Raw genomic sequence first — 26,875 nt, 5'->3', positions numbered from 1 at the left:
TGGACAGGGAGGGAGGAAGAAGGATGTTCATCGAAGAAGGAAGCGATGGCAGCAGGGCATCCGGGAACACTTTCACCTTCATCCCCTCCAAACCTATTTATGGTCCGTGAATTCCAGCTGATGTAAGACCCAGGGACAGTGTTCTGTTCACGGCCACCTCACCCCTTCTCAGGGGGCTCACAATTGGATGGCTGCCTGCTTCCCCCTTCCCTGCCTCCACACCGCCCCCCCACCCCAACTACCATTGTGTCCCCTGGCCTTTCTCTTAGGCAGGCTCTCTGTAGATTGCAATCTCTTACTCAGCCTATCACCCAGTAGCAGCATTGGGGAACAGGAAGGAAACATATGCAGGTCGAAATTTTAAGAATTTAGCCTTTATATTTTCATCTGTGTAATGTTCCCGCCTTACTTGTGATAACAGTCTCCTATTTGGCCATGTCACTGGACAGGCATCTGAACTTTCTGGGTTTGGTTTCACTTGCTTCCAGCACAGCTCCCTAGGACTTCCAATCTTATTTAATAACAAAACAAGGCAAACATAACCTTTGCATCCTGTATATCTCGGAATGAGAAGTTCCTGAGAGTCTTTCAGTCCACTTCTGCATCTTCTGCTTTTAAATCCAGTGAGGCTTTCATCCATACTGTCTCAAATACTTGGAGGGAGAAGGTGGTATCAATTTCCTAAATAGTAGTTCCCATGAACTGGTTTTTTAAAAATTGTCATGATTTTATGAATGAATTTGTGAATTTAATGAATTTGTCATGATTTTATTTTTCCAAGTAAGGATGTTAAAAAGAAAAAGAAAACTTGACAACCAGCCAACTACTGCCACTATTTCTTAAAAATACATTTTTTATGTTAAATTAGGAAAACATAATCTTAAAACAAATAATAGCTTTTTACATACAGTAAATATATGGGAAAATGCATTATCTATTATTCTTTTTCCTATTTCGCCATGATGGATAAAAACTCTTATCATACCAATCAACAGAATGGTGTTTGAGAACCTCTGATCTAGACCACCTACAGACCCTTCCCACTTCCAGTCTGTCTTTCTTCAACCAAGGAACAAGCCTTAGAAAATTATCAAAAGAGCAAATGTTGGCACACTCATAAAATAAAAAAAAAAGGTCTAGTTTAGGAAGGGGTTAAAAAAAAATTATCCCAGTGGAGCCACGCTCATGTTTTTTGCTGGCATATCATTGCCTACCCTGTGGGAGCCCAGAGCACTGTGCCTCCTCTTGCTTTCTTGGAGGCAAAATTTAAATTTTCCAAAAAGGATTTTACTAGAAAATTAGAAAAGAAGCAAAGCTAAAAAAGAAAACTCCAAAACACAAAGTACACTTGTTTGTAGAGCACTCATTTCTTACCCCAAATAGTCAAGTGCAGATTGTCATCATTGATCCTACTTCCCAGGCTCCTGGCTCCTTGGCTTAACTTGGTCACCTTTGGTCTGCTTCAGAGAGTCATCAGTTGAGAGTTACAGTCGGTTCCACCCCTAGGTGAAGCCTAATTATAGGCACACAACTTGGCTTTGTCTCGCCAGTGGCCTTGGCTGCTGCCAGCCTTCTGGGAGTCCTCTGCTATGAGTTAGTTCCCCTCTGGTGGCTACGGGGACTGTCCCCTGCTTCCTGTTTTGGAGGCCTGGTTAGCAGCCCGTTCAGTTCCTGTTTCTGGTTTGCAGGATAAAACTGGTTCACTGCTTCTTTGTGGAGCAATGGGAGATTGACAAGCCCAAAGCCCAATGAATATGCAAGTTTCCACCAACAGGTACCAACTGGTTCTGCTTTGCAAGTAGTTGTCCCTAGTGTTCCCTTCAAGCAGCACCCTACTCTGCCTGAGGTAGGATGAGAGTTGAGACTATAGTAAGTGAGGTGGGAGTGGACAGTGTTGCAGGAACTACAGCTGTGCGGGTATCAGGAAGAAACCAGTCACCAACAGCCTTGGGAAAGGTACATCTTGAAGAAAACCGCCTCACCATCCTGTAAACTGGATATAGTTAAGTGGGGAAACTGGCTTTGTTTAAGAACGATTCCCCTTATTTTCAGGGAGCAAAGTTCGATTTGCAAGTTTTATTAGTGGCATAAAAGAAAAATAGGAAAGCAGAGCAAAATGATATTTTAAAATCCACTGATGATTGTAATACACTGACTGCTTTCATTGTTTTTAAATATTGGCTTTTATCTTTGGCTGGAGATGTTGACTTAAGGAACTCATCAAAATATGTGTCATATTATTAGAGAAGGAGAGGGTATGAGGCAAAGCTGATTTTTAAAGTCTTTTCGAATTGTACCAAAAAAATTTTAAAGTGAGTACCTAACATCTTAATGTGAGTTTTATTTTGTAATTTTTTTTTCTGAAGAAAACATAAAAACTGAAAGATACAGAATCCAGGCTACCTTGTGGCAGTCTTCTTAGGAGACAGAGAAGAGAGGAGAAAAAATTTAAATGTTCTTAGAGTCTCCTACTAGAAATCCTAGCAGAGCCAATCTGTGTAACTTAAATGCTTCAGGAGTTGCACAAGGTAGCAGTAAACATTCCATTACATGCCAGCCTTTTCTGTTACAATAGGTAATCAACAATGGGCAAAGCGATTGCCTTTGGTATATGATTCATACAGGAAGCGAGTTATATTCTTTGGTACAGTAAGGCTCTAAAAGTAGTTCTGACCAATTATATTAATATTTTCCAACACTTGTAGTCTCTTCTAAGACCTCTTAGGAGACAGAAATGGAGGGGAACTACCCTAGTGAATTATTAATGGATGTCAGGCCATTTGACTATTGACTCCAAACCATGTAAAACTAGGTATTTGCCTGGTGGTGGTTTAGTATCTAAGTTGTGTCCAACTCTCGTGATTCCATGGACTGTAACCTGCTAGGCTCCTCTGTCCATGGGATTCTCCAGGCAAGACTACTCTGGAGATCTTCCCAACCCAGGAATTGAACCCAGGTCTCCCGCAATGCAGGCAGATTCTTTACCGACTAAGCTATGAGGGAAGCCCTGTCTTTGAGGAAGCTATCAGAGAGAATTCACTGTCCTTTCAAAATCTTAGTTACTCCCATTTCTTATTTGAAAGTCACCCCCAAAGAATTAAGGAAACCCCAGCTATGACATGTCAAGTTCCTCTTGATATCACATCAGTTCAGTTCAGTCACTCAGTCGTGTCCGACTCTTTGTGACCCCATGGACCACAGCACGCGAGGCCTCCCTGTCCATCACCCACTCCTGGAGTTCACTCAAACTCATGTCCATCGAGTCAGTGATGCCATCCAACCATCTCATCCTCTGTCGTCCCCTTCTCCTCCGCCTTCAGTCAGTTCTTCACATCAGGTGGCCAAAGTATTGGAGTTTCAGCTTCAGCATCAGTCCTTCCAAACAGTTTCTTGTGACAAAGATCAGTTTAGAGCTGAGGCTATCAAGGACCAAGAGCGTGATTCCCGCTGTCTTGGGGCCATGGCAGCTCTTACCTGCCTCTGGAGTGTTTTCCAGGTTTATAGTTTGTTCACACTGGGGTGTAGGTGATGTCATGTGGCTAGATGAGGGTGATAATGTAAATGTGTGTTGTTTTATGCGATGGAGTCCTCTTTTGATTATCTTATGTGCTCCAGAAAATAAATAGATGTGGCGGTGTAGTTGCTCTATATGTCACAGTTGAAAAAACTCCTCCTTGGAGAAGGGTATTTGACTTTGGCCAGAATAAATCAGCTGGCTGAGTAGGGAGTCAAACTCATGTCTTCAGAGTTGCGAATAATCCAGGTGTTTTCCCCTTGCAGTGAAAAACATTTCAAAACACATATGCTGTTTAATAAGAGGATCAGTTCTAACATCTTGGTCCAGGATAAAGAGAATTTGAAGAGCCGAGATTTCTCTCTCTCTCTCACACACACACACAATCAGGAATGCTGAAATGATTTGCTAATGGATGCCAAACAATTTGCTAATGTGCTGTCAGACAATTCTATAAGTATAAATGTTGGTGTCATCTTTTCTACAAGATGGAAATCAATTGTATTTCTACCAAAGAATATTTCTTTGTATTGCTGCGGACAGATAGTATTTGCATTACTATCAGTTTTATACAACTTAATGTTTATCCCCAAAGCTTTATCAAATGGTTTTATCACCAGAAGGACAATCAAAGTTTTTTTTGTTTGTTTTCAATCAGATAATTCCCAGAGCATGGCTTGACCAGAGCGAAGTCAGGATAGACTGGTGTGTTGCTTACAGTGTCTGCAAACCCAGGTTTATTCACATACCGGGAAATCATTATTACTAATAGGAACTTCAGTAGTCCAGCTGAACTATTTGAAACACCTTCAAATAGGTTTCTCTTTTGCAAGGAAAAAATGCTTATAATATTTTAGAGGACTGGCAAATTTGCTATAAAACTCTACATACCAAATATGTTACTTTGATCTTTGTAGTTTAAGGCTCGTGAACCAACCGGTGAAGTTGCTCAGTTGGGTCCGACTCTTTGCAACCCCATGGACTGTACCTACCAGGCTCCTCCATTCATGGAATTTTCCAGGCAAGAGTACTGGAGTGGGTTGCCATTTTCTTCCCCAGGGGATCTTCCTGACCCAGGGATTGAACCCAGGTCTCCCGCATACAGGCAGTCACTTTACTATCTGAGCCACCAGGGAAGCCCAATTTAAGGCCGGTGCTACCCAAATGAACACCATGTGTTACTGTGTGCTGGGTGCCATACCAATCACTCTACATGCCCAATCATATTCCTTATTCAATGTTTATGAGGCAGATGGCATCAATAGATCAGTTTAACATATGGGGAAGTTGAGACCCAGCAGAGGTTATCACTTTCCCAGTGCCACTTGATAGAACCAAGTTTTGAATCTGAGGCTGTCTGATCCCAGAGTCTGTTCATTTATTTATTGAGAAATGAGAATGTATTTAATTCATGGGGCTGTAATAGTTGAATAAAAATGAATACGGTTTCTTATCTCACAGCGTATATGGAAATCAGATCCAAATAGATGAGGGACTTAAAGCTGAGAGGCAAAATTCAGAGTCTGTTCATTTATAACTATGCTCTCTTGTCTCCTAGAAATAAATTTTCTGTTTGAGAACATTTAAATTATAGCCTTCTCATCTTAGACATTAAAGTTGAGTACTTAAAAATCTGCAAGATTTCTTTCTAAGGTCTGCATGGAATTAGCCTGAGTGTAATTTCTGCCTTTTATGATCTTTCAGTCTATCCATTGAATTCAACAATTTAATAAGTAATTATTCAATAAGCCTATCAAATACTAGGTGATATTCTAAGTAGTGAATAAGTGAAAAATCCAAGGAAACTCTTATGGACTTCATAATATGGGTGATTTCACTGAATTGGACACAAGAGAACAATGTACATTACTGTGAAAATAAATCTGAAAATTCATTGAAGACAAAAAGCTTACACATCTGTGAACTATGCATTAGGCTCTTCATTTATTTTTATATGAAATCAGTATCATATTCAAAATTATGTAAATAAGTACTCAGTTGTACTTAAAAAACCTTTAAGATCTTTTATAAATATTGACAGAATCTCACTAAATTGACCTCAAAGAAGTTTTGTAATTAATTCTTTAACGAAGAAGAATTTTATATACTGACTCATAGAAACAAGTAGAGTTACTACCTGAGACTTAGAATCTTTTTTCTTATATCTTGTTTTTATAGTAGTGAAATTTGATCTGGCTCAAAATTCTCTTGTGTTAATCCTTTTAGTTTGTGAAAAAAATTGAGGCTATTTTAGGTAATTGCATGGCACCAGTGGTGTAGTATCAATTTAAGATTCCTTGGGCGTGTAGTCCATGATTGAATTGTGTTGCTTGTTTGTTGATAATGCCTGGGGTCTATGTGTGGTCTTTGGTTGACAGGAAATAGTCAACTTGAATGCAGAGTTTCTGAATGGCTTGTCCAGAATGAGCATATTAGACAAACAGAATTCCATTTAGAAAATGGAATTTGAATGGCAGACATGTATTAGATACAGTGATGCATGCAGAACTGTATCTGTATTACGGTATACATAAAAATGACTAAGTTTGAAATCTAGGCTACCTTTGAAGTTCCTAATCATAGTTATTAATGTATACTTTGCATAACCTTTCTAATTGTTTTTGAGTCACACACATGCAGTTGATGTATGTTAGCTCTATCAAGACAATTTCTAGATTTCTAGAAATTGATCTTGGGAAACCAGCTTTGGTTGATCCAGTGAAAATTCAGATAATCAGATCTGGACAGTAAGATTTTAGTTTTTGAAACTCATTCTTGGTCCATTTACTGTTAACTATTTGTATACAGTCAGAATAAGAAAAGATTTCTAGGCCATATAGAGGGGCAGAATCTGGCTTTACAACCTAATGTATCTGTGTGTGTGTGTTAGTTGCAAAACAGGATTGGGGTGTAAGTTGCTTGGCTTGACCTAGTGAAATTCGAGAACAGTGTTGTAGCTTGCACGTGAGTTATGGTGAGAATAGTTGGCTTAACTTTTCTTGCCCAGCAACTTAGTACTGCCAATAGCCTATGTGCTTAAAGTACATTTGGCAGTTGGTAAATCTGAAATAAAGTTGGAAAGGAAATGCTAGGCTTGACTCTAAACAGAATCCTAGACTCCTCTTTCCTTTATAAATGCAGTAGTGTAGAACATTTATAATCATTAAATAGGACACGTGAGTGGGTTACCAAGGACTGATCCTGCTGTGTTTACTAGAATGTTGACCTGCACATCTGCATTTGTTTCGTTTCCAAAGTCTAAAATTAAGGCTTTTCAGCATTATGAAATCTTTTGCACAGTCAGCTATGCTTTTGACTTAACATTTAATTTCCAGGAGTATTTTGTTAGTGTTGACCGGGCCTTTGAGCATGTATTCAAATGAGTGGCACACTTGGTCATAAGTGTTAATTTTGATTGGTTTATGTCACATCAAAGTTGTTGTTCTTGTCTAGTTGCTAAGTTGTATCTGATTCTTTGTGAACCCATGGACTGGGTAGCCTGCCAAGCTCCTCTGTCCACGGGATTTTTCTAGGCAAGTAGATTTTTTTCAGGCAAATGGAGTGGGTTTTTGTTTTCTTCTCCAAGAGATCTTCCCAAGCCAGATATCGAACCCAAGGCTCCAGCATTGAGGCAGGCAGATTTTTTACCACTGACCCAGCAGGGAAGCCCTCACATCAAAGTATAAGTGCCCAAATCTGTATTTATCACAAACATAATATGTTTACAAAGTTCACTTTTTAAGGTTCTTTTGAAGCAATGAGTTAGATGCAAATATGTGCCAATTAAGAAGGTAAATTGCAGGAGCATTTACAAGCTGCTAACATGTAAATATTCATCAGTATTCACAAATAATAGGGTTAAGGAATGGCTTGCTTGGATTTATGGAACGTTTAAAAATTCAGACAAAATTCTGTTCTTGATTCTTTGTTTAAGGAAACAGAAGTCAGAAAAATGACAAAGAACTGTAGGTGACTAAGCTTAAGTAACCTCTATGGAGTTTTATGGTTACATTTATAACTATCATTCGGTGCCCCTTTAGGAAATCTTGGAGAAGGTAAAATTTGATAACATGAGAGCGACACTTTACTACATCAGCCAAATCGCTTAAACACTTGGAACCAAAGTTAAGATATTGCTCTATCTCTTTGGTTTTCCTCCAGCATTGACACATATTTTCACTGTTTGGTGAAAGTTAGATAAGAAAAGTACCACTTCACAATTTTCAAGCTTCACTGAGTTTGGGACTCTGCATCTGGTCAGATTTTATTGAAGAAGCAGATTTTGTCTTGTTAAATATATATGAACATTCTTCATGATGGATAATCTCTTGATTATCCAAGACTGGTAGCTTCTCCTGATTACTTACTTCCTTTCATTTTTTTCCAAAAATTAGAGTATAATTGCTCTACAATGTTGTGTTAGTTTCTGCTGTACAACAGTGTGAATCACTTATATGTATACATATATCTCCTCCCTCTTGAGCCTCCCTCCTACCCCACCCCATCCCACCCCTCTAGGTCATCAAAGAGCTAAGCTGTCTTTGTTAATACCACAACTTCCCACTAGCTGTCAATTTTACACATGATAGGATGAATTGAGAGGTTAACATTTCCATTCATTTAAAAGATTTATTTATTGGCTGTGCTGGGTCATCATTGCTACTTCATTATCATGTGGGCTTTTCTCTAGTTGTGGTGCTCAGGCTTCTCATTGGGGAGGCTTCTCTTATTGTGGAGCACAGACTGTAGGGTGCTTGGGCTTTAGGAGTTGTGACTCCTGGGCTCTAGAGCATAGGCTCAGTGGTTGTGGTGCATGGGCCCAGTTTCCCTCTGGCATATGGGATCTTCCCCGATGAGGGATCGAACCCATGTACCCTGCATTCCTTACCATTGAGCCACCAGGGAAGCCCTCCATTCATTTTCAATCTTGGAATAGCCCTAGAGGGGCCAGACACCATCATCAGAAACAAGTACGTTGTTCACACAAAACAAAAAATGTTGTGCCACTGTGTTGTGACACCATTTGGGAATTTTGAGCAAAATTATACTATGATACTTATATGTTGGCATGCCTTAATTTTCCCAGACCCACCATTATTTAATAGGTTTGTGCTTCCCTCTGAAAATATCATTAGACATGTTTGAATAAGTTTGCAGAGACAGATGTATGAAGCAGTCTTGATTTTTCTGTTTTTAAATTCCACTTTCCTGGGGCTGATTCTCCTTGGTGTATTTGTCAGGGGAGCTAGAGTGTGTTCCCTAAACAGATTCCATGCCAGAGGATAAGCCAACTTAATTTGAGAAGATTTTCTAAGAGCATTAAGAGAGGAAAAAAAACAACAACTATGATTGGAGAATCCAAGGTCCTGATCTGCTTTCAGTTTTCAGTTACCTGGTCTAAATTCTGAAAGCTCTGTTTAAGACTTGGACTGACTTATAAGCTTCTAATGACTTTATATTTAATCTGTGAGAATTACCTTCTCAAGTCTTGTAATTGTCCCCTTTAGCCACAGAAGAAAGTATTGCCCAACATTTGAGCTATAATGTGTACGTAATATGTGGTCACCAGGAAAATTCCTTCCTGAGCCCAACATGTTGTATAGTTATTTATGAGCTGTAGTTTAGCATGCTTTTTCATTTAAGCTAAGAATAATCATGGAACTATTTAACTTTTTATTTTTTAGCCCCTCTTTAATTTGTTATTACATGTTTATGTTAGTCTGTTACCTCTTAAAATAATCTCCTAAAAGCTATTAAGTACATTTTAACTCATTTACTTGATTCTTTGGGAGATATAAAAGAAAAAACTGTTGCTTCATAAGTCTTGCATCATATGTGAAATGACTAAGAAGGAACAACCGAAAAAGTCAAGTCCAGTGTAGAAGGATAATGAGAAATCCTTTGTTAGAAAGGTTTGACATAGAAGCAGCAGTTTCAGGTACTTCAGAGGATCATTAAAATTTAATTCCATGTTTCCTTTCCTTGTCTGTCTTGTTTATCCTGTATCTCTAGTACTTTATACAGTGCTTGGCACTTAAAAGGCACTTGATATCTATGGATGGATTGAATGAATGAATATTGCATCTCCCCCTCCTGGTGTTTAGTTATTGATTTTGATATCTGTCTTTTTTACTCAAATGTGAGTTAAGTTCCTTGGAGGCAAAGATCACATTTTATGGATCTTGACATGCCCCAGGTCTTCTATTTCTTTGCTTGACCTGTAGATCTGAGCTTGATCATGAACTGGTCACACTTACTGATGCTTATTGAATAGAATTCAATGAAATCAACCCTTTTGTTGGGCTCACAGTCTGGTGTAGGAGACCAGCCTATTAAGATAGAATAGGTTATGCTGATTGCTGATGGCTATATTAGAAGTTTATATTAAGTTCTTGGAAAGTGCAAATGACAGAGGATTCTTCTGGTGAAGAAGGGAGTGTGGAGGAGGTTCGCTAAGGCTTTGGACAAGAGGTGATATTTAAATTGGGTTTTGAAGGATAACAGTGAAAGCACTTATTATGTGCCAGGCATTTTAAATTATGAGGACAAGTGAGTCTGCCTATAAGAAAGAGGCAGAATTAAAAAGGGCCTATGGTAGAACACAGACAACACCAGTATTTAAAAATGGACAGAGGAAGGCATCAACCAGTGAGAAAGAGAAGTGGACAAGAGGTAAGATAGGAATAGGGAAAAGTTCAGAGAGAGGAAGTGAGAAGGGGAGAGGGAGCTAGCTGAAAACAGCAACAGAGAGGTCAGAAGTCAGGAACTCGAATTTTTCAGAGAAATAACTGGACTTGGAGACTAGAAAGCCCTTAATAACTTTTGCCAGAGCAATTCCATGTGAGTTGGTGGCCGTGGTTTTCCCGAATAGCCTCTTGAGTGATTGCTGCTGAACTGCAGAAGGCGTATAACAGAAAGTAGTCCTTAAAATGAACCTGTCTGTGAAATAGAAAAAGACTCACAGATGTAGAGGACGGACTTGTGGTTGCCGAAGTGTTGGGGAAGGCATGGACCGGGAGTTTGGGGCTTGCAGATGCAAACTATCACATATAAAATGGATAAACAACCAGGTCCTACTGTATAGCACAGGGAACTGTAGTCGGCATTCTGAGATAAATCATAATGGAAAAGACTATAAAAAAGAATGCATATATCTGTATAACTGAATCATGTTGCTGTGCAGCAGAAATTAACACAGCATTGTAAATCAGCTATACATCAATTTTAAGAAGATAAATGAAAATAATTTATAATAAATGAAGATAAATTAAAAAAATAAAGAAACCAATGTGTTGGTGAGAGAAAAAGAAAGAGAAGCCAGGTGCTAGAAGGAGCACACCCTGCTCCCGGGCTGAGGGACCTTGCCTGGTCCTGCCGGTTGTTTTTATGCCTTAGAGACACGATGAGGTCAGTAAGCCTTTGTGGGCTCAAGTATTATTTAACATCGTTTCTGTGGGAACGTGGAATACAAATTCCCAACCATTTTCTTCCAGAAAGAACTTCAGAGCATGACCCCTTGCAAGTGTACTTGTTTTCTTGGCTAATTGCAGTTAGGGCTGAAACTAGAGTTGCTTTTCTTTATGAAATTCTGTAACTTGGATAAATTCAAATTCACAGTGGTATGGGCTTTAAGGTGAGGGTTCTTTACTGGTGGAACTCAGTTTACAGAAGTGTAGAACTTGTTCAGGAGGTGAAGTGTTTACTAAGACAATGGAGAGCTCAGGCTAGCTAAGGTTTTCATTCTTCTATCTCCGGTGGCTGGATTTCAAAGATTTTTGAAGCCCAAAGAATAAGAAGCGAGACCAAAAAATACTTTTGTTATTTCCTCAGCCACTTGAAACACTTCATTGCATATGACTGGTCACTTGTAAGTAAAAATGATTCTTTCTTTAAGTGAGATCATTTTTACTTAATGCTATCTACTGAACTGAACTGAACTGATCTCACTTTGTAAATGTGTGTGTATATGTGTGTGTGAATGAGCATGAGCTAGTCACATCTGACTCTTTGTGAACCCCTTGGATGGTAGCCCGCCAGGCTTCTCTGTCCATGGAATTTTGAAGGCAAGAAGACTGGAGTGGGTAGACATTTCCTACTCCAGGGATCTTCCCCATGCAGGGATCGAACCTGCATCTGCTGTGTTGGTAGGTGGATTTTTAGCACTGTGCTACCCGGGAAGCCCTGTAAACCTATAGGTTCATTCAGTTCAGTTCAGTCGCTCAGTCATGTCCGACTCTTTGTGACCACATGGACCGCAGCACGCCAGGCCTCCCTGTCTATCACCAACTCCCGGAGCCCACCCAAACTCATGTCCATTGAGTCAGTGTTGCCATCCAACCGTCTCATCCTCTGTCGTCCCCTTCTCCTGCCCTCAATCTTTCCCAGCATCAGGGGCTTTTCAAATGAGTCAGCTCTTCGCATCAGGTGGCCAAAGTATTGAAGTTTCAGCTTCAACATCAGTCCTTCCAATGAACACCGAGGACCGACCTGCTTTCAGATGGACTGGTTGGATCTCCTTGCTGTCCAAGGAACTCTCAAGAGTCTTCTCCAACACCACAGTTCAAAAGCATTAGTTCTTCAGCGCTCAGCTTTCTTTATAGTCCAACTCTCACATCTATACATGACTAATGGAAAAACCATAGCTTTGACTAGACAGACCTTTGTTGGGAAAGTAATGTCTCTGCTTTTTAATATGCTATCTAGGTTGGTCATAACTTTCCTTCCAAGGAGTAAGCGTCTTTTAATTTCATGGCTGCAATCACCATCTGCAGTGATTTTGGAGCCCCCCCAAATAAAGTCTGACACTGTTTCCACTGTTTCCCCATCTACTTGCCATGGAGTGATGGGACCAGATGCCATGATCTTAGTTTTCTGAATGTTGAGCTTTAAGCCAACTTTTCACTCTCCTCTTTCACTTTCATCAAGAGGCCTTTGAGTTCCTCTTCACTTTCTGCCATAAGGGTGGTGTCATCTGCATATCTGAGGTTATTGATATTTCTCCCGGCAATCTTGATTCCAGCTTGTGCTTCTTCCAACCCAGTGTTTCTCATGATGTACTTTGCATAGAAGTTAAATAAGCAGGGTGACAATATATAGCCTTGACGTACTCTTTTCCCGATTTGGAGCCAGTGTGTTGTTCCATGTCCAGTTCTTACTGTTGCTTCCTAACCTGCATACAGGTTTCTCAAGAGGCAGGTCAGGTGGTCTGGTATTCCCATCTCTTTCAGAGTTTTCCACAATTTATTGTGCTCCACAGTCAAAGGCTTTGGCATAGTCAATAAAGCAGAAATAGATGTTTTTCTGGAATTTTCTTGCTTTTTCGATAATCCAGCGGATGTTGGCAATTTGATCTCCGGTTCCTCTGCTTTTTCTAAAACCAGTTTGAACATCTGTAGTTCACAGTTCACATATTGTTGAAGCGTGGCTTGGAGAATTTTGAGCATTACTTGACTAGCGTGTGAGATGAGTGCAATTGTGTGGTAATTTGAGCATTCTTTTGCATTGCCTTTCTTTGGTATTGTAATGAAAACTGACCTTTTCCCGTCCTGTGGCCACTGCTGAGTTTTCCAAATTTGCTGGCATATTGAGTGCATCACTTACACAGCATCATCTTTTAGGATTTGAAATAGTTCGACTGGAATTCCATCACCTCCACTAGGTTTGTTTGTAGTGATGCTTCCTAAGGCCCACTTCACATTCCAGAATGTCTGGTTCTAGGTGAGTGATCACACCATCGTGATTATCTGGTCGTGTAGATCTTTTCTGTACAGTTCTTCTGTATATTTTTGCCACCTCTTCTTAGTATCTTCTGCTTCTGTTAGGTCCATACCATTTCTGTCCTTTTTTGAGCCCATCTTTGCATGAAATGTTCCCTTGGTATCTCTAATTTTTCTTGACGAGATCTTTAGTTTTTCCCATTCTACTTTGCACTGATCACTGAGGAAGGCTTTCTTATCTCTCCTTGCTATTCTTTGGAACTCTGCATTCAAATGGGTATATCTTTCCTTTTTTCCTTTGCTTTTCACTTCTCTTCTATTCACAGCTATTTGTAAGGCCTCCTCAGACAGCCATTTTGCTTTTTTGCACTTCTTTTCCATGGGGATGGTCTTGATCCCTATCTCCTGTACAATGTCATGAACATCCGTCCACAGTTCATCAGGCACTCTGTGTAACAGAACTAGTCCCTTAAATCTATTTCTTACTTCCACTGTATAATCATAAGGGATTTGATTTAGGTCATACCTGAATGGTCTAGTGGTTTTCCTCACTTTCTTCAATTAAAGTCTGAATTTGGCAATAAAGAGTTCATGATCTGAGCCACAGTCAGCTCCAGGTCTTCTTTTTGCTGACTGTATAGAGTTTCTCCATCTTTGGCTGCAAAGAATATAATCAATCTGATTTCAGTGTTGGCCATCTGGTGATGTAAACCTATGCCTTGGCCAAAAAGTTCATTTATATTTTTCCATGAGACTCTAACCCTAACCCTGTGATCCTGTGGAAAAACCTAAACAAAGTTTTTGCCAACCCAGTACAATGAAAACACATTTCAAAAAAAAGGAAAGAAACTCTGATTGCTTTTTAGGCTTTCTTCACTTTAGGTTCCCAACTTCTCCCGAGTGGAGGGCTGCTCTGACTGGAGGACTGGTATAATCCCTGGATTACTTTGAGTATACTCTTGCTAAGAAACAGGCTGTTTCACTTGAATTCTCTGCCTGGTTCATTCCAAAAGAAACTTTATCCCTCTCAAAAAAAAAAAAAAAAATCTTTATCTCAGTAGTTACTATTGTTTTACTGGCTTATCTTGGAATCAGCTCCCTTCAGTCTTACCTTTTATGCATCCTGTGAGGGACACACAGTGTCTGATGTTGGCCCATGTTTCTGATGCTATTCCCCTCATCTTTTGTCACACTGGAGTAGGAGAGAGAAGAAACATGTTTCCTTAGACACATTTCATGTGCCTGTGGGTGACTTTCCTTCTTCCTCCTTTCCCCCTCCCCCTTCTCCTTTTCTCCCTCGCTCCTTCTTTCGTACAGTAGGAAAGCTTGGTAGAGCCCAGTCTTTTAAAAAACTTGCCTTGAAAATCAGTTTTCAGGGTGAAACTTGAATTTTCTAAAAGAGCATTTCCAAAGAGAACATATTTTTTAAAATATTGGGTTGTCAAGATAGTATAGAATCTTCTTTGATAATAATCATGGTAATTACAGTAATAAAAAGATTAGAGTAGAAAGGTTTAGTTGTCCAGGTTTCTAGCAACAATATGGGGGATTAGCTGGATTTCATTCCTTTTGTCCATGTGAAGTGAACAAAATGCCTTTTTTTGGTGTTAGATGTCTGTCTCCCTACTATGTCTTTTTAGCCCAGAACCCCAGAGCGCTAGGTTTAACCATCTGTATACTCCACACCTTCCTGTTGTCCCACAGATACCTTCAAACTCTTTTCCCTACGGAAGTCGGTTCCCTCCTCTAGTTCCTAACTTCTCATTAAATGGCACCCAATTATGAAAACCAGACACCTGATCCAAATTCTTTTAAAATAATCACAAATTGTATACAGGTCAAGAATACCAGTCTTATATTTTTCCAAATAGTGTATTATTTTATTTCCTTTGTTTGATGTTTAGTTTAATTATGTTAATTCTTGACACATTTTTATAGTCAAAACTGTTATCATTTGTGAATTCCACGGTTGCTTTTAAGTGAAAATTCTTGCTTTATCCATAGATCTGAGAGTTACTCATTTGTATTTTCTTCTAGAAAGTTTAATAGATTTTCTTTTTACACTTGACTCCTTCCTCCATTTTTGAATTAATTTTGTCTTAATGATATAGGAAAAGTAACCTATCTGTATTCCAATGTACTGCGATTGACAAAAAGAAACAACCTGTGAGCTAAGTGAAATTTATAAACATAACATTTCTTTGTGCATGCGCAGTTGTGTCTGACTATGAACTCATGGACTGTAGCCTGCCAGGCTCCTCTGTCCATGGGAGTTCCAGGCAAGAATACTGGAGTGGGTTGCCATTTCCTACTCTAGGGAATCTTCCCAACCCAGAGGTTGAACCCACATCTCCTGTGTCTCCTGCATTGGCAGGTGGATTCTTTACCACTGTGCCACCTGGAAAGCATATATTTATATGCACACATGTATAAAAATGGGTGGGAAGATGAGGGAATCTCAGGAGGAACTTTGACATTCATTATTTTTGAGGCTGAGCAGAAAGTCAGGAAGTTCTCCAGTAACCACAGAGATAACCTTAAGCTGAGGACACTTCTACATTGCCTCTCAGTGGTAACTCCTGTCCTGCTCTAGCATTCCACCCTCACGTGTAGTTGTCTTTTCTCTTCAAGGAGCAGGATGCTCATAGCCATGGCCAAGCTCAGACTGTCCACGCCAGGCTTGATGGGGGATCAGTAGCCTCCTGCACCCTGTGCTCTTGGCCAACTGCAGGGACTTCAGGCTTATGCTGTGGTTCTCCCCACCTGTTACAACAGCTATGGGTACCTCTGTCCAGGCCAAGTCATAACTCTGGACCTCAAGTTCAGGGAGTCAGTCTTTACTCGCTTGACTTTCTAGATCCTCTTCCTTATTCTTATACTCATGAAACTTCAGGGGTCGTCGGTCACATACCCAGCTATAGTCACTGGCCTTTTTAGACCTCTAAGCCTGGGATTGTGCATATTCCCTTATAAATTTGATTTTGGTGGGGACGGGCATCTAATGATGACTCCTGACTTTGGTAAGATATGGCTTAAAAAGTTCTCCACTGCCTGGGCATTTGGGGCTGGGGGAGTGACACAACCCTGGAAACAGATGTGTGCCCAAAGTGGTGCACATGGTGCCCAAAGGGACAGATTTGCAGGGAGCCAAGTGGTGACCCCACAGAGTTCACACTTTTCAGCTCCTGAGATGTGATGGGAAAAACAAATGCTTTCGGGTTAGGAGGCTTGCTTTGAGTTTCAGTTCTGCCTCACATATCCTGTCTGCAATGAGAAAGTCTATATTTGCTATTGCTTTGAGGATTAACTGAGAAACATGAAAGGAGTGAAACATCAAAGGGCTTTGATTTATTTTTTGAGAGATGTGTGTTTCATTTTTTTGTGTGATGCATAGCAAACCATACAAAATGCAGTAGCTTCTAATAACAATGTGTTATTTTCCCACACAAGGTAAGGCATTGACTAGGTTCCGCTGGGTGGTTCTTCTGTTTCATATGTAGTTGGTTGGTTCTGCAGTCATCTGGAGGCTGAACTGGGCAGGGTTTTCCAGAAAGGCTCATTTCCATCCCTGCATGTTGGTGTGGGCTTTCTGCGGTAGCCTCAGTTCTCCTCTGGTGGCCTTTCCACATGGCCAGCTTGGACTTCTCACATGGTGTTTGCATTCTGGGAGGGACTGTTTCTCGGAAGGAGGAAGTGGAAGCGGTTAGTTCTTATATGTTTTAGTCTCAAAATTCTCAGGACTTTCGCTACATTTTGTTGGTCAGAGCAGTCATAGTGCCAACACAGACTCAAGAGGAAGGGAATTGCTCGATGGGGAAGTGGGCATGTGCAGACCACGGGGAAAGGAATTGATGGTGGCCATCCTTGGAAACATCCACCACAGTCTGACTGTCCTGGCGTACTTCTGCCACCATGTTGGTGTACACACGTGCAGGTGGATGATCAGTAGCTCTCTGTCTACTTCACTTCCATCTAGTAGTGATGTCATGGAGAGAACCAAGGCCTGAGCCTTGAGGAGTCATTGAATTTTGAGAAAGAAGCAATTAGAACTCAAAATGGAAGGTACCGGAATGGATTCAGCAAGAATATGCTTTTTTCCCTATAGATTGTTTTTTTTCTCTACAGCTAAGGATGGTAGAAATTTTGCTGTCAAAATACTGTCCTGAGACTTTTTGCTGTCCACCAGAAGAACGTTTGCCTGAAAGCTGACCTCTTTCCCCTCATATTTGGGTCTTTGGAGATTAGATGGTTGAATAGAGATTAGACAGCTAAAGATTTGCCCTGGCTGCTGCTTGAAGTGAACAAGGCAATGAACAATTTTGTGAAAATCCTGTTTATACATCTAAGATCTCAGATCTTTTTTGTTAATTAATTCATTCATTGGCCACACTGTGAAAGTTGTGGGATCTTAGTTCCCTGATCAGGGATCAAACCCGTGACCTCAGCGGTGAAAGCATGGAGTCCTAACCAATGGACCACCAAGAAACTCCCAAGACTCCAGATCTTAATTGATTCATTATGCAGAAAGTAGAGATTGATGCTTTTTAAAAAATCTATGCAAATTAGCATGCTAGACTCACCACCCCATCTCAACTTTGAGAATGGGCAGTATTTGTTGTTTTCTGCCTCTAGCTGTGCAGAAAGAAAGGCAAGGAAGGAGTAGGGCCACAGAGGACCAGGTGGTAGCAATGCCTGACTGTTAATCAAGAGACCTCAGAAGACTGGGAATAGGGAAGGGGAGGGAGAGACCTTCCTTGAGGGTCAAGTGCAGATATAGGCACGTGGTTCATGGACTGGTTTAATCTGCAGGCAATTTGCCCATCCCAAGAGAGGTTTGCAGCCAGCATTAAAGTTTCCAGAGAGATAGAGAGAGTACAGGAGGTACTTTCTCTTGAATAATTCCCCTTGTTGCTTTTCACCTGTTTAATTCTACTTGGCCTTAGAAACTCAACCAGAAGTTGACTTTTCTGTTTGTACTTCTAATCTAAGCCCTCCTCTTGCCTTACACACTCTCTGCCTTATTTCTGGATGGCTGACCCAGTGAGGAGCATGAGCCAAAGTTTCTTTCTAATCTTTGCCCACAGAACACCTGAGAGCCATGTGCAAACATCGACAGACGGTTCTTGGCTGGATATCCTATCAAATGCACTGTTTATATTTGGAAAAAGCATTGGTTCTTTATATTTGGAAAAAGCAGACAAAATGTGTCCAGGTGTTAATGAGACAAAGTCAGGAGCTCTGTGGTTCTGTGTGCCCTTTCCTATACCAACTTCCTTCTCCACTTGCTACCTGCCTCTTTCTTGCAACTCTCCTCTGGCGGGGCCAACAGTGTAGATTTTTCTTTCTTATTTTTTCCCCTTAATCCAAGCATCCCATATTCTCTGCTTAAATTAGAAACCAAAATGTATTTGCCTGCCTTCCTTTAAGGCCATGGCTTTTAAATTTAAAGAAGTTGAAGAGTTAATTTTTAATTATTTTGTTTCCTTTTTCTAGCACATTGTTGGTGAGTGAAGACAACAGTAATCTTGAATTTTTGGTAGAATTTCTGACTGAGCCAGTATCCCTCAAATGTATTCATTCCATCTGCATTTGCTTTCGAGAGGGCTATTTGGGGGCTCTTTCTTATCTTCCATCACTTCTCTTTGGTGTTGTCTGGATAGTTGCTAAGAAATGCTTTCTGTCCAATGCAGTTTCTTGCTTAGGGCTCCTGACCATTGGCAGGAGGAAGCAACTTGTCAGCACAGCGTGCAAAGTTTGCCCAGGTTGGGCATCCATCTACCCCTTCAGCAAGTCCCTCGCACAAGCCCCGTGATTGGACCTAGATTCAGGACTGTTTCTCTAATAAATTAAGCTTAGTCTGTTCTCATGTGCAAGTGTCATTTTCTGTTTGTTTTTCAATTTCCTCCCTTTCAAGTTCTATAGATGATAGTTGCTAGACCCAATGATTTGGGAAATGGGACTTGGTTCTCCTAGACTCTTTCCTGCCTGGAATTCCCTTCCCTCCCTTCCTGGGGAACTCCTTTGCATCCTCTAGGCCTGCTCTAAAGGAAATCAGTCCTAAATGTTCATTGGAAGGACTGATGCTGAAGCTGAAGCTCCAATCCTTTGGCCACCTGATGTGAAGAACTGACTTATTTGAAAAGACCCTGATGCTGGGAAAGATTGAAGGTAGGAGGAGAAGGGGACAACAGAGGATGAGATGGTTGGATGGCATCACTGACTTGATGGAAGTGAGTTTGAGCAAGCTGTGGGAGTCGGTGATGGACAGGGAAGCCTGGCGTACTGCAGTTCACGAGGTTGCAAAGAGTCGGACATGACTGAGTGACTGAACTGAATAAGCGTCCCCACCCAGGCAGTTAGTAACTTTTGTCTTCTTAGGGTGCCAGCTGCTGGCTTCTACTTATGTGATTGGTCTCCCTGTCGAGACTGTTAGTTTTTAGGTTTGTTTGTTTGTTTTTGGCTGCACCTCGTGGCATGTGAAACCTCAGTTCCCAGACCAGGGATCAAATTGGACCCCCTGCATTGGAAGTAAGGAATCTTTACCACTGGACAGCTAGGGAAGTCCCAAGACTTAGTTTTTTAAGTTAGGTTGAGGTCTGTTTTCTTCATTTTTGTGTCCTTAGTGCTCACCTGTAATAGCTATTCAACAAGAATTTCTTGAATAGGTAAACAAATAGTGCTGTTAATTAAATTTGTTGAACATACTGACTTTAGGGGGCTTCCCTGGTGACTCAGATGGTAAAGAATCTGCCTGCAATGCGGGAGAACTGAGTTCGATCTTTAGGTTGGGAAGATCCCCTGGAGGAGGGCATCACAACCCACTTCAGTATTCTTGCCTGGAGAATCCCCATGGACAGAGGAGCCTGGTGGGCTACAGTCCATGGGGTTGCAAAGAGTCAGACACGACTGAGCTACTAGCACTTTGACTGTCACATAATCAATATCTTATGGAAGACCTTTATTCAGAAAATCTTTTACCTTTTGTTCTATTAATAGTTGTTGCTTGTGGCTAAAAAGAAAAGCTGATTAATATGCACAATAGCATTTAGTATAGGATTTACTAGTCTTAACTGCCTTGAAGGCCTTTATTGTTTTTGAAATTAAAAAAAAAAAATCTAGACTGGTGATGGGCTTTCCAGATGGCATTAGTGGTAAAGAACCTGCCGCCAGTTCAGGAGACGTAAGAGATGCGGGTTCGTTCACTGGGTCAGTTTGATCCTTGGGTCGTGAATATCCCCTGGAGGAGGGCATGGCTACCCACTCCAATATTCTTACTTGGAGAATCCCATGGACAGAGGAGCTTGGCGGGCTACAGTGCATAGCGTCAAAAAGAGTCGTACACGACTGAAGCAACAGTACTCACGCACACAGGCTGATGACAGTTAGATATGTGATCGATTGCTGACTATGCTTTGCTGTTACGGCTAGAGAAGTTTTTGCCATCTGATGGCAGTTGGAATATCCCAACTGTGTACATTTTAAAAATACCGTTATCTACTACCACATGTTGACAGAAAACTGATTGATTCGTCCATGTGGTTTCTATCCTGCCTGTCAGAGAAGGATTCAAGTTAGTCAGTGACTGCAGTCTCCTCTCCTGGCTTACTGCATTTATTTGGAACTTGTAGATAGTGGTTACCCTAGAGGCTCAGATGGTAAAGAATCTGCCTGCAATGCAGGAGACCTGGGTTTGATCCCTGGGTCAGGAAGATCCCCTGGAGAAGGGAATGGTAACTCACTCTAGTATTCTTGCCTGGAGAATCCCATGGACAGAGGAGCCTGGCTGGCTGCTGTCCATGGAGTCCAAAAGAGTCAGACAACTGATGCTTTCACTTTTCACAGATAGAGACAACTAGGTAAAGGCTTTTGAAAACCCATTCCTTGCCTCAGTAACTTAAAACATGTGTAGAATGTTGTTTTAGCTTATTTTCATTTCCCCTTTAAAATTCTACGGACTTTCCTCGTGATCATAGCAAACAGCCTGTTCTTTAGAGGAAGCTTTCTTCTATAAAGACCTTCTCAGGAGCTTGTTATTCTTTGGTTATAGCACAGGTTTTTGTTCTTGATTCTTGCCTATCAACAGTAGTGGGAAATAGCGCACATTTGTGAATCAGCTTCTTATTCATCTTTGTGCCTATGGTTTGGCACCTTCTGTACAATACTTATTCAATAAATATTCACTGCATGAACAAGTAAATAAGGCTGAACAGAGACCAATTTACTTTCAAAAGCCTCTGCTTAATAAAGGTTTGGCACATAGAAACATGGACAAAAACCAGGATTCCTACTGTGAATGTAGGATGTGCAAAAACTGAAAACATTTTTATTTTCTCAGAGGGACTAACAGTTTTAATCAAGGCAGAATACATTTAAACCTAGTAATTAATGACTTGTAAATTACTAAAGTATAGACAAAGCCTCTACTTATTAATTTGCCAGTTTCTTCCTACTGGTCTGTCTGTATTTTATTGATTTTTCTAAAGCTCAGATAAGGGAGAGGTAAAAATGTTTTGCTTCCAAAATTCTACGGTTCTGGACTGACTGCCCTAACTAAAAAATTACCGCTTGAAAATGGATAGGAGGTGGGCAGAGCTCATGTTTTATTAATGGGAAGCAAAATATATTATTTGTTATGGTAATAGTTTAGAGTCCTGGACGAATGTCTCAGAGAGCTGTAAGTGCAGCATAAATTCAGAGACTATTTTTATTTTGGTTCAGTTTTCATTATGTAAAGTTATAAAACTTTTATTAAAACATCATAAAAGACAAAAATTAATCAAAATAATAAAAGTGACTGAAAAAATCCAAAGCTTTATTATGTACTTATTTTCTTTTCAATGCTTTAAAATGTTATGTAAGAATAAATTTTTCAGGAGTGAGGAAGCTAACTTTTAAAATGCATGAAGATTTTTTAATTTTAAGTTTTAGTATGATATAAGGATACTTATTTACAGTGCATTGAACTGAAAGTAAAATCAAAATAGTGTTTGCTCCTAAATTGCTTAAGAACCTAATATACTAAAATATTTAAACAATAGTCTTGCATTGGGTGCCTGTATTAAAATAGGCCTTAATTATTTACACAACGACTATTACTTTAGTTCTAGTATTTTAATACTCACAACTACCACTTTAAATGGTTTTATTTTCATGTTCTTTATTTTCTATCTAAAATCTATGTAGATGTTTTGAGGTATGAAAAGAAGTCTCTAAAATCTACAGAATGAGTTCTCTGATGAATATGTCTGATGAACTTTAAATTTTTCTAATAGGGTAAACATAGGCGCAAAAGGGAATCTTGTTAAAAGCTAGTATTTGAACATTTATGGATCTGTTGTGCTATCTGATAACACAGATGATTCTTATAATAGCTCATGCTTCCCAATATTCAGATAGCTCCCTTGACCTTCTTTTTCCATGCAGCCAGCCCTGACTCTCTGTAAGCTGTGTTGAGATTGAAATGCTGTTATAGTTGTATTTGGCTGGGTTCCTGAGGAATACCACAGTTTTGCCCTGGAAGGATTATTTTATTGAATTATTATTATTATTTTCCTGAGAGGTTCCAGAGGTAGCTATCTGGGCAGAAAATACAGCAGGGCAAAGCATCTCTTGACTATTACATGGGGCACTGGCCATGGGCCCTAATGTAAAGTGATGAGCTAAGTTGGAGTCCTTGAAGATCTCCTTCTCTGGACTAGGTGGCTTGAATGATCTAGAACCAAAGCAGGTCAAAGAATCTTCCTCTCGGTTTCTACTACAGCACTGAAACCTGAGTTTCCTCAGGTCTCAACCCTGGCTGGATGGAAGTCCATGAAAATGCTGGAGGAGAAGAAAGGAGCTTTGCTTCAAGGCCTAGAGTAGATCTGAAGGAAAAGCCCATGTACACAAAACACTTGAGAAAGAGTCTCCTGGAAGCACGTTTGGGACAAGTTGGAAGAGGAAAAAGAGATCTTATCCATGTACTGGGTCATTAGCGCTCATGAGGCTAACGCATCTCAAGGATTTTTAAAATCCTTGAAAAAGTAATCTCTGCTCTCCGACTCATGTTCTTCACCGCCTATGGTTGTCTTTCCCCTATCATCTATTCGAAATTCATTTCTTCTGATGAATCCACAGAGACTTCAAGCATCAAATAATACGGCCTTTGGTCTTCCTTCTCCTCAGCAGGAAAGTACATGAAGCTGACCCGTTCCTGTGCCTTCCTGTCCCGCTCTCTCGTTACTTAGGGCACCTGGGACGAAAAGCTGGTGTCAGTCAGTTCAGGCCGACTAGATACTGTAGACTAGATGGCTTAGCAACAAACTTTTGCTACTCACAGTTTTGGAGAGTGGAAGTCCAAGATCTAGGCGCTGGAAGATTTGGTATCTGGAGCAATTGAACTGAACTGAACTGAAGGGCCTGCTTCCTGGTTTGTGAATGGCTGTCCTCTCATGGTTTAAGAGGTGAGGGAACTCTGTAAGGTCTCTCTGGTAAGGGTGCTAATCCCGTTCATCAGGGATCCATCTTTACGACCTAATCACCTCTCAAAGAGTCATTCTGCAAATCCCATCTCTTTGGGGATTCAGGTTCAATGTATGAACTGGGGAGGGGATATAATTGTTCAGTTTATAGCAACAGGACACCGTGGAGTTCATATAACCCTTAAAGAGCTAATAGTCTATTTTTAAAGACAGACATCCAAAAAGATCATCTCACTGTTCTCTGACTTAGCTGTGCTGTTAACTTTCAAGTTTATGTTTGCAGCCCATTCTTCCCTCCTTAGCTCCGTTTCCATGTATCCAAAAATCTACTAAATGGACATCTCTTTTGACTTCAAATTGATGCCATCATCTTCTGTCTGAAAGCTGTGTTCCTTTGCTTATTGGTGGTGATATTTTCTCTCCAGTCACTCGGATTGGACACTTCAGTGTCGTCTTTGATTTCTTGCCCCTTTATTCATCAGTTCATCTGAGTGCCTACAGCCACCCTCGATGGATGCAGAAAGCCATACAGCCCCACTGTAGTTCATATAACTGCCCAGCACTGGGTTCGTACGTAATTTCACAGGAAGGAATGGTAGAAAATTCAGTGTTCACAGGAGAAAACAGCATAAAGACCTCTTTTATGTTGATGACTCTGATTTATTTAAATGCAAACTTCCCACATATGAAAAAAATATTTGAAATGTAAGCATTCTTTTATATAGCATTTGTGGTTCTGCAGTGTGTCTTAAGAAAATGTCACTCAATAAACAAGCAGACAGGTAAACAAATTCTGACTCTGTGTTGGGGTAGATGAAGAGTGAAAGTCGCTCGGTTGTGTCCAACTCTTTGCGACCAGAATTCTCCAGGCCAGAATAGTGGAGTGGATAGCCTTTCCCTTCTCTGGGGGATATTCCCAACCAGGGATTGAACCCAGGTCTCCTGCATTGCAGGCAGATTCTTTACTAGCTGAGTCACAAGGGAAGCCCAATAATACTGGAGTGGGTAGCCTATCCCTTCTCCAGGGGATCTTCCTGACCCAGGAATAGAACCAGGGTCTCCTGCATTGCAGGTGGATTCTTTACCAACTGAGCTATCAGGGAAGCCCCTGGATAAATACCATGAAGAAAAAATAGCACAGGGCAGAGGTGGACTGGAGCCAGGAACGGTAGATGCAGGGGCAAGAATCGTGAGCAAGTGGTATTGAGACAGAGCATGATGGATGTGAAGGAACCATGCAGAGATCTAGGGGGGAGCGTGTCTCAGGAGAGGGGCCAAAGCACACCTTCCAATCCCTACACTGGACTTGAACCCTGATCCTTGAACCCTTAAACCTCTGCCTGGCCTCTGCCTCCATCCAGCCTCTGTCCCAGACATGCTGAGCTTCTCCCCTTTCAATAGCTCTATACCTTTGCATTATTTCCTTTGTCTAGAGGGCCCTTCCTCTTGTTTCTTTGGTGAAACCACACTGCAGAATGCAGCTGAAATGTCATCTGTAATCCACACACTCTCCCACCCACAGCTCATAACCACAGCACATAACCTTTATTGATGTGAATTGCAATTGATTGGCCTCCTCCCGCTCCAGACTGTAAGCCTTTCACATCCCAGTAGCTTGATCATCTCATGGAACAAGATAGGTACTAAAAAACTGAAATATTTGAATTAATGAGGGAGAGAGGGAAGAGGAGAGAGAGGGATGAAGGGAGGCAGAGAATGAAAGTGTAAACCTTTCTTGGAAGATCTGAAACACTGAAAAAGATGAACTAGAAGTAAATCAAGAGGACTTTAAAAATTTTTTATTTTATTTTTAATAGGATAATTGTTTTACAATGTTGTGTTGGTTTCTGCCCTACAATGATATGATGTGGCCGTAAGTATACATATGTCCCTCCCTCTTGATGGGGGGACCACCACCCAAGTTGACTTTAAAATAATACTAGAGATTTTTTGTAAATTGAGCTAGAGCTCAATTTATGAATATAAACTATTACATGTAGAATGGATAAATGACAAGGCCCTAATGTATAGCACAAGAAACTGTATTCAATATCCTATGATAATCTGTAATGGAAAAGAATATGAAAAAGAATATACAGGTGTATATCTTAATCACTTTGTTGTAGAGAGAGATTAATGCAACACTGTAAGTCAATTATATTTCAATGAAATAAATTTAAAAGAAAAAAATAAATTGAGCTAGAACCCAGCTGAGTAACATGGTCCTGGGGATGCCATCAAGGCATAACCATACTAAAGGTTCACTTTTATTTCTAGGGTGGTAACCTTCTGAAAGTAGGAGTGGCTTAGCTTTTTCTTTTAAGTCAGTGTGTTTTTGATATTTTACATGTTTGATGGGTTGGATGACAAGAATGCAAGCCTGAATCTACTTTCTGTATAACCACATCCCTTCTTTAGTGGCCTGGTTGGGAAACAGTACTCTGAGCCAGAAAACAAGAACTGTGACAAAATGCTCTCTACTTCCCAACCAGTGTTCATGGCCTTTCTAGGCTGAGGTCACCTTTTTAAACCATTGCTGTTTTAAATTGGTTGTTGAGTAGGGTGGGGAAGGATTGTTTAATTCGGCACCTGCAGGCTACAACTGCCAGCAGATTTCTATAGCAGAGGCATTTTGGTATTTTTATGTTGGCTGGATAAAAGGAAGAAATAAGTAGATCATTATCTACCAGTACATTTCTTTGTGAAAATATTACTATATTTGGCCAAAGTCCTCATAACTATATTTAACATCCTGTTAGTGGTTTGTGCCTGTGTTTCTTTCGTGGTAGTAAACTGTCTCTCCCAAATTCCCATGGGCTATAGTAATGCAATCTGGAATTCACTTCTTTTCACTAATCTATGATTTAAACTGCAGAATGATATTGCTGTAATCCCCAAATAAAAGCTTAATGTGCATGGGAAGATGCAGGATGGCAGGTCTTTTGGTGACCTCATCCAAAATGAAGTTGGTAAAATAGTAAACCAGAAGAGCAGCCAGAGCCCAAGGAGAAGCAGAGATGATGAGTAGATTTCTGTAGAGTACTCGAATTAGAGCAAAAGAATGCTGCTCTGGAAGGATTAAGCAGTGGAGAAGAGGGAGGGAGAAAAAGAGAAAAAGAAATGCACTCACTGGAGTCAGAAGTCATGAGAAAACGACCTAACAAGGTCCCCAAAGAGAGGAACAA

General features: G+C 40.5%; 1 protein-coding gene across 2 annotated transcripts in view; it reads left to right on the top strand.

Annotated features, from left to right (window-relative positions):
* MAP3K5 (mitogen-activated protein kinase kinase kinase 5) overlaps nucleotides 1–26,875 on the top strand; it is a 229,799-nt gene that overhangs the window by 4,965 nt on the left and 197,959 nt on the right. The window lies entirely within an intron of this gene.

This window comes from Moschus berezovskii, chromosome 10 (genome assembly GCF_049115385.1).
Source record: "Moschus berezovskii isolate FMDL1 chromosome 10, NW_MosBer_1.0, whole genome shotgun sequence".
Classification (NCBI taxonomy): domain Eukaryota; kingdom Metazoa; phylum Chordata; class Mammalia; order Artiodactyla; family Moschidae; genus Moschus; species Moschus berezovskii.
The sequence above is the reverse complement of the archived record's forward strand: the minus strand, read 5'-3'. Positions and strand labels throughout refer to the sequence as shown.